Below are 9,963 nucleotides of genomic sequence, written 5' to 3'. Positions count from 1 at the left end.
TAAAAAAAACCCCTAATCTATATCCATCTTTGCAGACAACTTCCCTAACAAAAGGATGTCCATATATAAGGCACTGGGGAAAGGACCAGGGTAGACAAATTACCCCCAGAGGAATGGGGTTTGATCTGGAAAACAGAACCATCAACCTCAGTCTATAACCTAAAAAAAGAAAAATTCTTTAAGATTCTGTTTCAATGGTAGCTCACACCAGTCAGGTTAAAAAAAAAAAAAAAAGATTGAATGGGGGGAAATAGTGGAGAAATTGCAGTGAAAAAGGAAATTTTATGCATGTTTGGTGGACGGGTCCAGTCACTAGAGAATACTGGGATACAGTTCATGACCAAATATAATTTATTGGATATTTATTACCAAATGACCCTTTGCTAATCTTCTTGGGGCTTCTTGGTAGAAATGTCACACAAAAGGAGGTGAAGAATTGATCTCTCGGCTGTTAGTAGTTGCTCAGCTAATGACAGCTTTTCATAGGAAAAAGAAAAAATAGTCCAGCCAGAGAGGAATGGTTCTAAAGTATATTGGACGTGGTTGTTACGAAAGGGTTAATGCACCAAATCTGTACTCGGCAAAATACCCAGATGACAAATAGATACTTAGGTATTTGGTTACCATTTATTTAATATTCGGACAAAATACGCTCATCTGTTTAAAACAAAAAATCAACACATCTGTCCAATTTTTTTTATATTAACATGTGATAGACATATCTGGACTGTTTAAATACGGGTAATCAGAGATTTCACTCAATTTAATAAAATCACTAGAAATGACATGTCATTGACATTGTAATGATGCTCATGCTGTAGTAATACCCTGTTAAACAGAGAGATCTGATTACTATATTCCTGTAAAATGTGTCTCTAACCAAAAACTCACTGTTGTAATGACTATCATTTTGTTTCTGATATTTACATGGCAAGGGTTTGTAAGCCTGCCAATACTTCCTAAATATAAAAGTTTAAAAAAAAAAAAAAATCAAGGGGCTCAGAGTTCAGCCTTGGCCAGTCTGCACAAGGACAGTCATCTCTTTCCCTGACAAAGGTGACTTAAAGACAAAACAAGACAGAGTCTTGTGGGGACCACAAGATCTAGTGATGTGTACCTCAATTTCTTGTTTCACATTTGAGAGCAGAGCTCACCCCATGCAGAGGACCATGCACTCCTTAAGTACTTGAGGAGGGAGAAGGACTTTTGGATTGGACCTCAGCACAATGGTAAAATTCATTGCAAAGCGGCAGCAAACAGGTGAGGGGAGGAGTCATTGCTGGAGGTCTCATAAGGCCAGACTGAATATTTATTCCCTGAAAGGTTGAGTGCAAGATTCCATACCAGTAATAAGGGTGACCTGTTATTTCTTAAATATGTTGATCTACCTGCCCCCAAAAGGAACATATTTTTGTGTCTCAAATGGCAGCACTATGTCAGCGAAACCTTACATGACCCTTACATGTCGGAAGCTGTTAACCTGCAACAATGTTCTGTACATGATACTTATAAAACATAAGGTTAAAAAGTGTTGACAATGCCCCTTCGCTTGTAATCTGTGTGATGTACCTGCCCCCGGGTTTCTAGGAGGGCTGGCCAAAAAGATTCTGCTAAAAATATTTATGACAAAACACTGGGTTTTTGGCAACATGAAAATTTTTGTGAAAACCCCAAACTTTTCAGGCAAAAACTCAAACTGTTTTGGGCATTTTCTGATTTGTTCATTTTTTCACAGGGTGTGCAGGGCAATGGGGAATCAGGCCCTCCGTCTTTTTTCAGACTGTATCTGCAAACCTATCTTTTCATGCCTGTCAAGAACTGAAAGGGAAGGACACAGCCCAGTCTGCTTGGAGTGGGTCTTCTGGTTCATGGTTTGTATTAAGAATCATGTTTGTGGTGTTTCCTCAACATAATGTAGCATTGTTTTCTCTCTGTTATTAAAAGGCTTTTGCTTAAAAAAAAAAATCTTTTAATTGCTCTTTCCCTCTGCTATTTATCATATTATTCCTTAGCTCTGTAGGTCTGCTATTTAATTCTGAAGCATACTTTTATTGGCAAGACCATAACCAGTGTTGGGCTCTGATCTTGTAATAGGATCTGTGCGGGTGGTCTCGCACCCCTGCACAAAGTCCCATTGAGATTAATGGGGTGCCTCACAGGCATGACGGGCCACCCATGAGAGTTGGATTGAGGAATCAGAGGCCTTAAATTGTCTTGTAGCCTCACACTGTACATCAAGGAGGTTTATTGTATCATTACTGTCAAGAACAAGATGCATTATGTTACAATCTGTAGAATAAGTGAAGTTCTTGAGCCTAAAAATTACAGTAATTTCACACCGGAAGAATGAATATTGGGCATGGGAAGATCTCGGCTTATGCACAGGGGCTACTCAGATGTTAGAGAGTTGATGTTAACCACAGGTGGTGGTGTTGTGTTGGTATTTTGCAGAGCATTTGCTATTCTCTCTCTCTCTCTCTCTCTCTCTCTCCCTCTCTCTCTCTCTGTCAGATCTATCTCTTTGGTCAATGTCTCGGTCACAGGGCTCACTACATCTCTGTACCTTCTCTGGGCTCTCTGAGCCTACCCCTTGAGGCCTCAAGCCTCATGCTTTACCTTGCCTGGGCTGGAGTCTCACAATTCTCCCGCTCCTTAGAAGAGGCCCTGAGCTACGGCACCAGGCCCAACAGATTTCTGCCACCCGAGGTTCTTCCCTTTGGGAGTCTGTGACCAGTGCTGAATGCAGTAACCAGGCAGCCTTCTCAACCCCAAATATTGTTTAATTTTAAGAGTGGGAACAAAGCTTTTGGAGAAAAAAGATTTAAAAAACAACAGTCAATCTACACATATCTATCTTACCTAAAGGTTTACCATCCCTTGATGGCTATGTAGGCAGATCTACCTTCTTCAGACAGGCTTCAGAGTCTCATTTTGGTTCCCGCAAACAACTCCCCCTCCACTCCCTCGAGAGTGTGTTCCTTTTTAAACCTGCCAGGGTTCTTTTGATCTTCTTTGTTCTCAGGCTTTTTCTCATCCTGGCATTGTTTCTTAACAGCCCTCAAGTGTTTGAGGGGAGGCTTATCTTGAGTCATGTTTTCCTTTTCCGCTTGTTTTTCCTGTCAGCCACCTATTACACTAAACCAATATTTTCATACCACAAACATCCCAGTAACCAGGTCAACGTACACTATCCATAGATATTTCAGCACAGCTCCACAGCCATCACCTTGTGTCAACTCTGCACTCTTTATATTTTTGGAGGTAATCGTTGACAGACGTCTATTTCACAGAAATAACGAGGAGTCCTTGTGGCACCTTAGAGACTAACAAATTTATTTGGGCATAAGCTTTCGTGGGTTAGAATATGCCCAAATAAATTTGTTACTCTCTAAGGTGCCACAAGGACTCCTCGTTTTTTTTGCTGATACAGACTAACATGGCTACCCCTCTGAAACCTGTCTATTTCACAGACACTGCACTTGGAGGACAATGTTATCGGTAAGCATTTCAACTTCCGCCTTTTTACAGCACATTGAAGACCAGCTGGAGACTCCATACTCCTACCCAAGCCAGTATGAATATGCCATGAGGTGATGTGTTTCTTAGGGCTTGTCTATAAAGAAATTGCACTGGTTTAACTAAATGTGGCATGTTAAACTCATGAGACTTTGTGTGTGAATACTCCTATTTTGCTTTAAACCTAGCTTATCAGTTTAGCTTGCGCTTATGGCCTTATCTACATGACCAAGTTGCACAGGTTTAACTAAAGGTGTGATTTTTAAACGGATTTAGTTAAACAGGTGCAAACCCCTGTGTGGACATTCTTATTTTGGTTTAATAATATCTTAGCTTAAATCGATTAGGAATCCCTTTAAATTAAATCACAATAAGTCATTCTTAAACTGAAATCAGTGTCTACACTGGGGTTTATTCTGGTTTAATTAAAATTAGTTGAAAAATTGATTATAGGTTTAACCAGTCACATAGAGTTAGACGAGGCCATAAATTACACGTGCAAGCTAAACCCATGTAAGCCAGGTTTAGTAGCATCTACACAGCAAGTTGCAACAGTTTAACTAAACCAGTTTAATGTCACACCTCTATTAAACTGGTGCAACTTTGTAGACCAAGCCATAGAAAGAGCTAATGGGCCAATTCCTGTCTTCGTACCTCATGACATGCCATTGACTTCAACAAAGTTGCAGCAGACTGAGACCAGTTCTGGAGTTTCATGATAAGAGCTGTATTGTGGCACCTACGTGTGATTCACACATCTCAAATACACAAAGCACTTTAAACCAAAATTGGTGCTATATTGCTCATTTGCTCAAATTATGTGAATTAGGTGGGAACCCTCCCAAGTGTTTGGTGTGGATTTCAGGAAGCTTGCTGTACAGCAGGAGGGGAGGTGCCAACAATTATCTATCAGCAGGAAACCAGGATCCAGTGACAGCTTTCTATGCATAACAAGAAAGCTAAAAGAAAAGGAGTACTTGTGGCACCTCAGAGACTAACAAATATAATTGAGCATAAGCTTTCGTGAGCTACAGCTCACTTCATCGGATGCATGCAGTGGAAAATACAGTGGGGAGATTTTATATACACAGAACATGAAACAATGGGTGTTACCATACACACTGTAACAAGAGTGATCAGGTAAGGTGAGCTATTACCAGCAGGAGAGAAAAAAAAACCTTTTGTAGTGATAATCAAGGTGGGCCATTTCCAGCAGTTGACAAGAATGTGTGAGGAACAGTGGGGGGAAATACATGTGGAAATAGTTTTACTTTGTGTAATGACACATCAACTCCCAGTCTTTATTCAAGCCTAATGTAATGGTGTCCAGTTTGCAAATTAATTCCAATTCAGCAATCTCTTGTTGGAGTCTGTTTTTGAAGTTTTCTTGTTGAAGAATTGCGACTTTTAAGTCTGTAATCGAGTGACCAGAGAGATTGAAGTGTTCGCCGACCGGTTTTTGAATGTTATAATTCTTGACGTCTGTTTTGTTCCATTTATTCTTTTACGCAGAGACTGTCCAGTTTGGCCAATGTACATGGCAGAGGGGCATTGCTGGCACACGATGGCATATATCACATTTGTAGATGTGCAGATGAACGAGCCTCTGATAGTGTGGCTGATGTGATTAGGCCCTATATGGTGTCCCCTGAATAGATATGTGGACACAGTTGGCAACGGGCTTTGTTGCAAGGATAGGTTCCTGGGTTAGTGTTTTTGTTGTGTGGTTGCTGGTGAGTATTTGCTTCAGGTTGGGGGGATGTCTGTAAGCAAGGACTGGCCTGTCTCCCAAGATCTGTGAGAGTGATGGGTCGTCCTTCAGGATAGGTTGTAGATCTCTGATGATGCGCTGGAGAGGTTTTAGTTGGGGGCTGAAGGTGATGGCTAGTGGCGTTCTGTTATTTTCTTTGTTGGGCCTGTCCTGTAGTAGGTAACTTCTGGGTACTCTTCTGGCTCTGTCAATCTGTTTCTTCACTTCAGCAGGTGGGTATTGTAGTTGTAAGAATGCTTGACAGAGATATTGTAGGTGTTTGTCTCTGTCTGAGGGGTTGGAGCAAATGCGGTTGTATCGTAGAGCTTGGCTGTAGACGATGGATCGTGTGGTGTGGTCTGGATGAAAGCTGGAGGCATGTAGGTAAATATAGTGGACAGTAGGTTTCTGGTTTAGGGTGGTGTTTATGTGACCATGTTTATTAGCACTGTAGTGTCTAGGAAGTGGATCTCTTGTGTGGACTGGTCCAGGCTGAGGTTGATGTTGGGATGGAAATTGTTGAACTCATGGTGGAATTCCTCAAGGGCTTCTTTTCCATGGGTCCGGATGATGAAGATGTCATCAATGTAGCGCAAGTAGAGTAGGGGCATTAGGGGACAAGAGCTGAGGAAGCGTTGTTCTAAGTCAGCCATAAAAATGTTGGCATACTGTGGGGCCATGCGGGTACCCATAGCAGTGCCGCTGATCTGAAGGCATACATTGTCCCCAAATGTGAAATAGTTATGGGTGAGGACAAAGTCACAAAGTTCAGCCACCAGGATTGCCATGACATTATTGGGGATACTGTTCCTGACGGCTTGTAGTCCATCTTTGTGTGGAATGTTGGTGTAGAGGGCTTCTACATCCACAGTGGCCAGGATGGTGTTTTCAGGAAGATCACCGATGGATTGTAGTTTCCTCAGGAAGTCAGTGGTGTCTCGAAGATAGCTGGGAGTGCTGGTAGCGTAGGGCCTGAGGAGGGAGTCTACATAGCCAGACAATCCTGCTGTCAGAGTGCCAATGCCTGAGATGATGGGGCGTCCAGGATTTCCAGGTTTATGGATCTTGGGTAGCAGATAGAATACCCCTGCTCAGGGTTCTAGGGGTGTGTCTGTGCAGATTTGTTCTTGTGCTTTTTCAGGGAGTTTCTTGAGCAGATGGTGTCGTTTCTTTTGGTAACCCTCAGTGGAATCAGAGGGGAATGGCTGACAGCATTTCTGCTAGCAGCAGTTAGTTACTGATTTCATGAGAAAAGGTTTCGCTGAAGTTAGCAGCACCATGCTGTTCCCTCTCAAATTCTAAATGCTGCTTTAAAATGGTTGTTTTGTGGCAACCCGCTTTCTGTCCCTGCTAGAAACTATTACTTTGACATGTACATGGGAGCTCCCGCACTGGGAAGAGAGACGGCCGGTTTAGCCCTAACTGCATGATGTCTAATGTGGCTATTGAAACATCTACCCCTTATTTAGGTTGTAAGCTCTTTGGGTCTTTTTTTTCCCTGTGTTTGTACAATGCCTGGTCCATGACTGTGGCTCCTAGGTGCAGAGCCGTCCCTTGGGTTCAGTGAATCAGGGCGACCGCCCCAGGCCCCACGCTTTGGGAGGCCCTGCACTTCGATAAAATCGTGAGGGGGGAGGCGGGTGGGTGAGCAGGGTGAGGAGGCAAATGGGGAGGCAAGCGGAAGGTGGGCAGGGGGATGAGGAGGAGCCCCCCTACCAGAACCTCCCCTCCCCCAAGCACCTCCTGCCCGCTGGCAGGCCCGCCGATGAGCACCTCTCCCTCCCTCTCAGAGCCTACCATGGATCAGATGTTTTGTGGCATCAGGAGGCGCTGGCAGGGAGGGGAGAGGAGCGAGGGAGCAGAACTGGGCTAGGAGGAGGTGTGGCGGGAAGGGGAGGAGTGGGGGTAGGAAGAAGCGGGGTGGGGCCTTGGGGGAAGGGGTGGAGTGGGGGTGGGGCCTAGGCGGAGCCGGAGGGGGAGCCCCCCCCGGCAGATTAGAAACTTGGCGCTTCTGTCCCGGGGCCCCACATCCCCCTAGGGACAGCCCTGCGTAGGTGTTAAGATAATGCAAATTTAAATAATATTACTGACCTCAACGAAAACCAAGGAACTCAGTACTGGAACTTCAGCATAATTCTGATCCAGATGTCAATTTAATGGCTCAGGTTCATTTCTACTAAACACTGATCATTCCATATTTCAGGTTGTTGAAGGGACACAGTGAAAGGTTAGAAAGGCCCCAAATTTGACCAGCTTTGTTATTCCTGTTTTGTTGTTGTGTGATTTTAAATGTATCTTTATTAAAATCATTGAAATAATATCAAAGAAGTTTCTTTCCAAGGACAAATTGCAGGAGTCAAATAATACTTCCAATAAAGAGACATTATATAGAGGGGAATACATGACAATCCCTGCTCAGGAGAGACAACAAAAGAGGTTTATGCTTTGAATTTTATGTGGGAGAGGATGAGGAGTGTTATCACTATTTTGTTTATTAAAAAACGTTTCCATCTGATTTCCTGTTAAGAAAAAGATTCGTATTAATCAGAGACAAGAGACAACCCAGCTCTCAAGAGAAACCCTACAAAAACAAACCTGTATTCAGGCAAGAGGAAAAGAAAAATTTGCGGAGGGAAAAAGTTTGTTTCCAGGCTTTTAAGGGGCTATTCTAAGCAGGCGAGATAATCTACCTCAATATGAGGAGAAATATTTTAAATTAATAACCCTTTTGATACACTGAGATCCTTCCCTGTGGATTCTCAGATAGGATGGGCAGCTTCAATAAAACTGTCATTAAGAGAACAAGGATATAGGAGGGAGAAGATAGTCTTGTGATAGTTGCCTTTTTTAGTTATACAGTCATATTCAAATGCAAAATCCCTCCTTGCTCTCCTTCCTGCAGTTTGCTTTGTTCATATTCATGTGTTAGTATACTGGTCATAACCAGTGGCTCATACTATAAACCACAAACTATGTCATTAACTTAGTCAGGAACCTGGTTCTTCTTCCTGTAGACTCTCTAATGTGCAAATATCTTTAAGGTGCTCACTCTTTGTTGCATTTTGGGAACTTTTTTCTTGTTAAATTTTGTTTTTACAGTTTAAAGGGAAAGAAACCCCAGTTTGTCTATTATTTGTTTGCTGAATTTTTTGACTGATGAATGGATGGAAGGGCAAAATACAATGGAAAATCATCCATGAAATAAAATCTAATTAATAGAATGAAAGCTTGAAACACAAAAAACAGCTGTCACCAGAGAGTCTGGAGGCCGTAGAAGCCAAGACACCAATTATTTGGGGGACCTACTGTGTAAGGAAATTAAATTGTGGTGCTTTTTCTATGCTAAATTTGTAATAGGTGTTGGTCATGATATTGGAAAACCACACAAACTAGAGAGTTTGATGAAGCTTGTATCGTAAATGTTTGCTTTCATCCTGGACCATCAAAGTTTTTGAAGTTATTTTCTTTTAGATGTTCAGGCAGCGAGAGGTTTTAAAAGGCCTCAAAATATAGCCTTGATCCCAAATTGCAATTTGTAATGTGTGGGCCTTTTTCCATCCATGACTCCACTGGGACTCTGCACGAGCACATGGGTTTGCCCTAGTGATCCTGATGAAGGATCAGGGTTCATACGCACATCTGAGCAACCCTATTAATGTCATCAGTCTATTCAGTCCATACACAGCAGATTAAAGGTGAGAATTCTATTAACCCTGTTTTGGTGTAGCCGGTTTTCAATACACTTTCTCTGTTTGAAATCCCCACTCCCCAGTACACATACACAACACACACTTTCTCTCTTCTGGTATAATCACCTTCTAGTTTAAACGCAGCTATGTGCGACCACTTGAAAAGTGACACGCCCGGTTGATGTGAATGGCTTGATGAACTCCTGCGGGAAGAGTTCATTTGGAGAATCTAATAAAAAATGGAACTGGCTGCATTTCTGAGTGTTCCACAGCATCTTGCCTTCTACACTGCAAGACCGTGGGTGGGTGAGCTTTTTCCTAGGTGAATTTATGTAGTTGTAAGTCTCTAGAGCACCGTCCTACAGCCGTGCAAAAGTGCTGAATGTTTTGTATGAAAATGTTCAGGATTTTGATTTTGGTGATTTTTGTGCTCCCCTAAAATGTCATTCTTTTCTTGAAATTCAGGGAAACAACTCTTTTCAAATTGCAAACGATAGCTTTCAGCTTTTTGAAGCAAAGCCGCCTGCTCTTCACCAAAAATCAAATTTCACTCAAAAGGTAAAATTCACAATTGTTGAATTTTTTCATTAAAATAGCACGATTTTCATTGTTGTAATAAATGGGGGGGAACCCTCAAATTCTGTGTGGTTTTCATTTTGTTGCCAATATTTCAGAAAGTTCTAATTACCTTGAGTGAAACTTTAAAAAAAAAAAAAAAAAAAAAGAGCAAGAGCACCTCAGACGAATCTGGTAGCTCATTTCCATCATGTTGAACGGGGCGCTTTAACTTCCCTTCACATTCACCTCATTGATTTTGTGTTAGACACAAGCTATTGGTGATACAGCAAATGGCATGTTTACTGCTGAGGTCTAGCCTATATTAGAAAGGGTTTGCCAGTATAGCTCTACCTCCTAATGAAAGCACAGCTTATACTAGCAAAAGTGCTTTTGCCTGAGTAGTTAAAACCCCTTTCCCAAACAAAATAAGCTACACCATCAAAAGGACTT

Source organism: Chelonia mydas, chromosome 1 (assembly GCF_015237465.2).
Source record: "Chelonia mydas isolate rCheMyd1 chromosome 1, rCheMyd1.pri.v2, whole genome shotgun sequence".
NCBI classification, from domain to species: Eukaryota; Metazoa; Chordata; order Testudines; family Cheloniidae; genus Chelonia; species Chelonia mydas.
Note: the sequence above shows the minus strand (reverse complement) of the source record.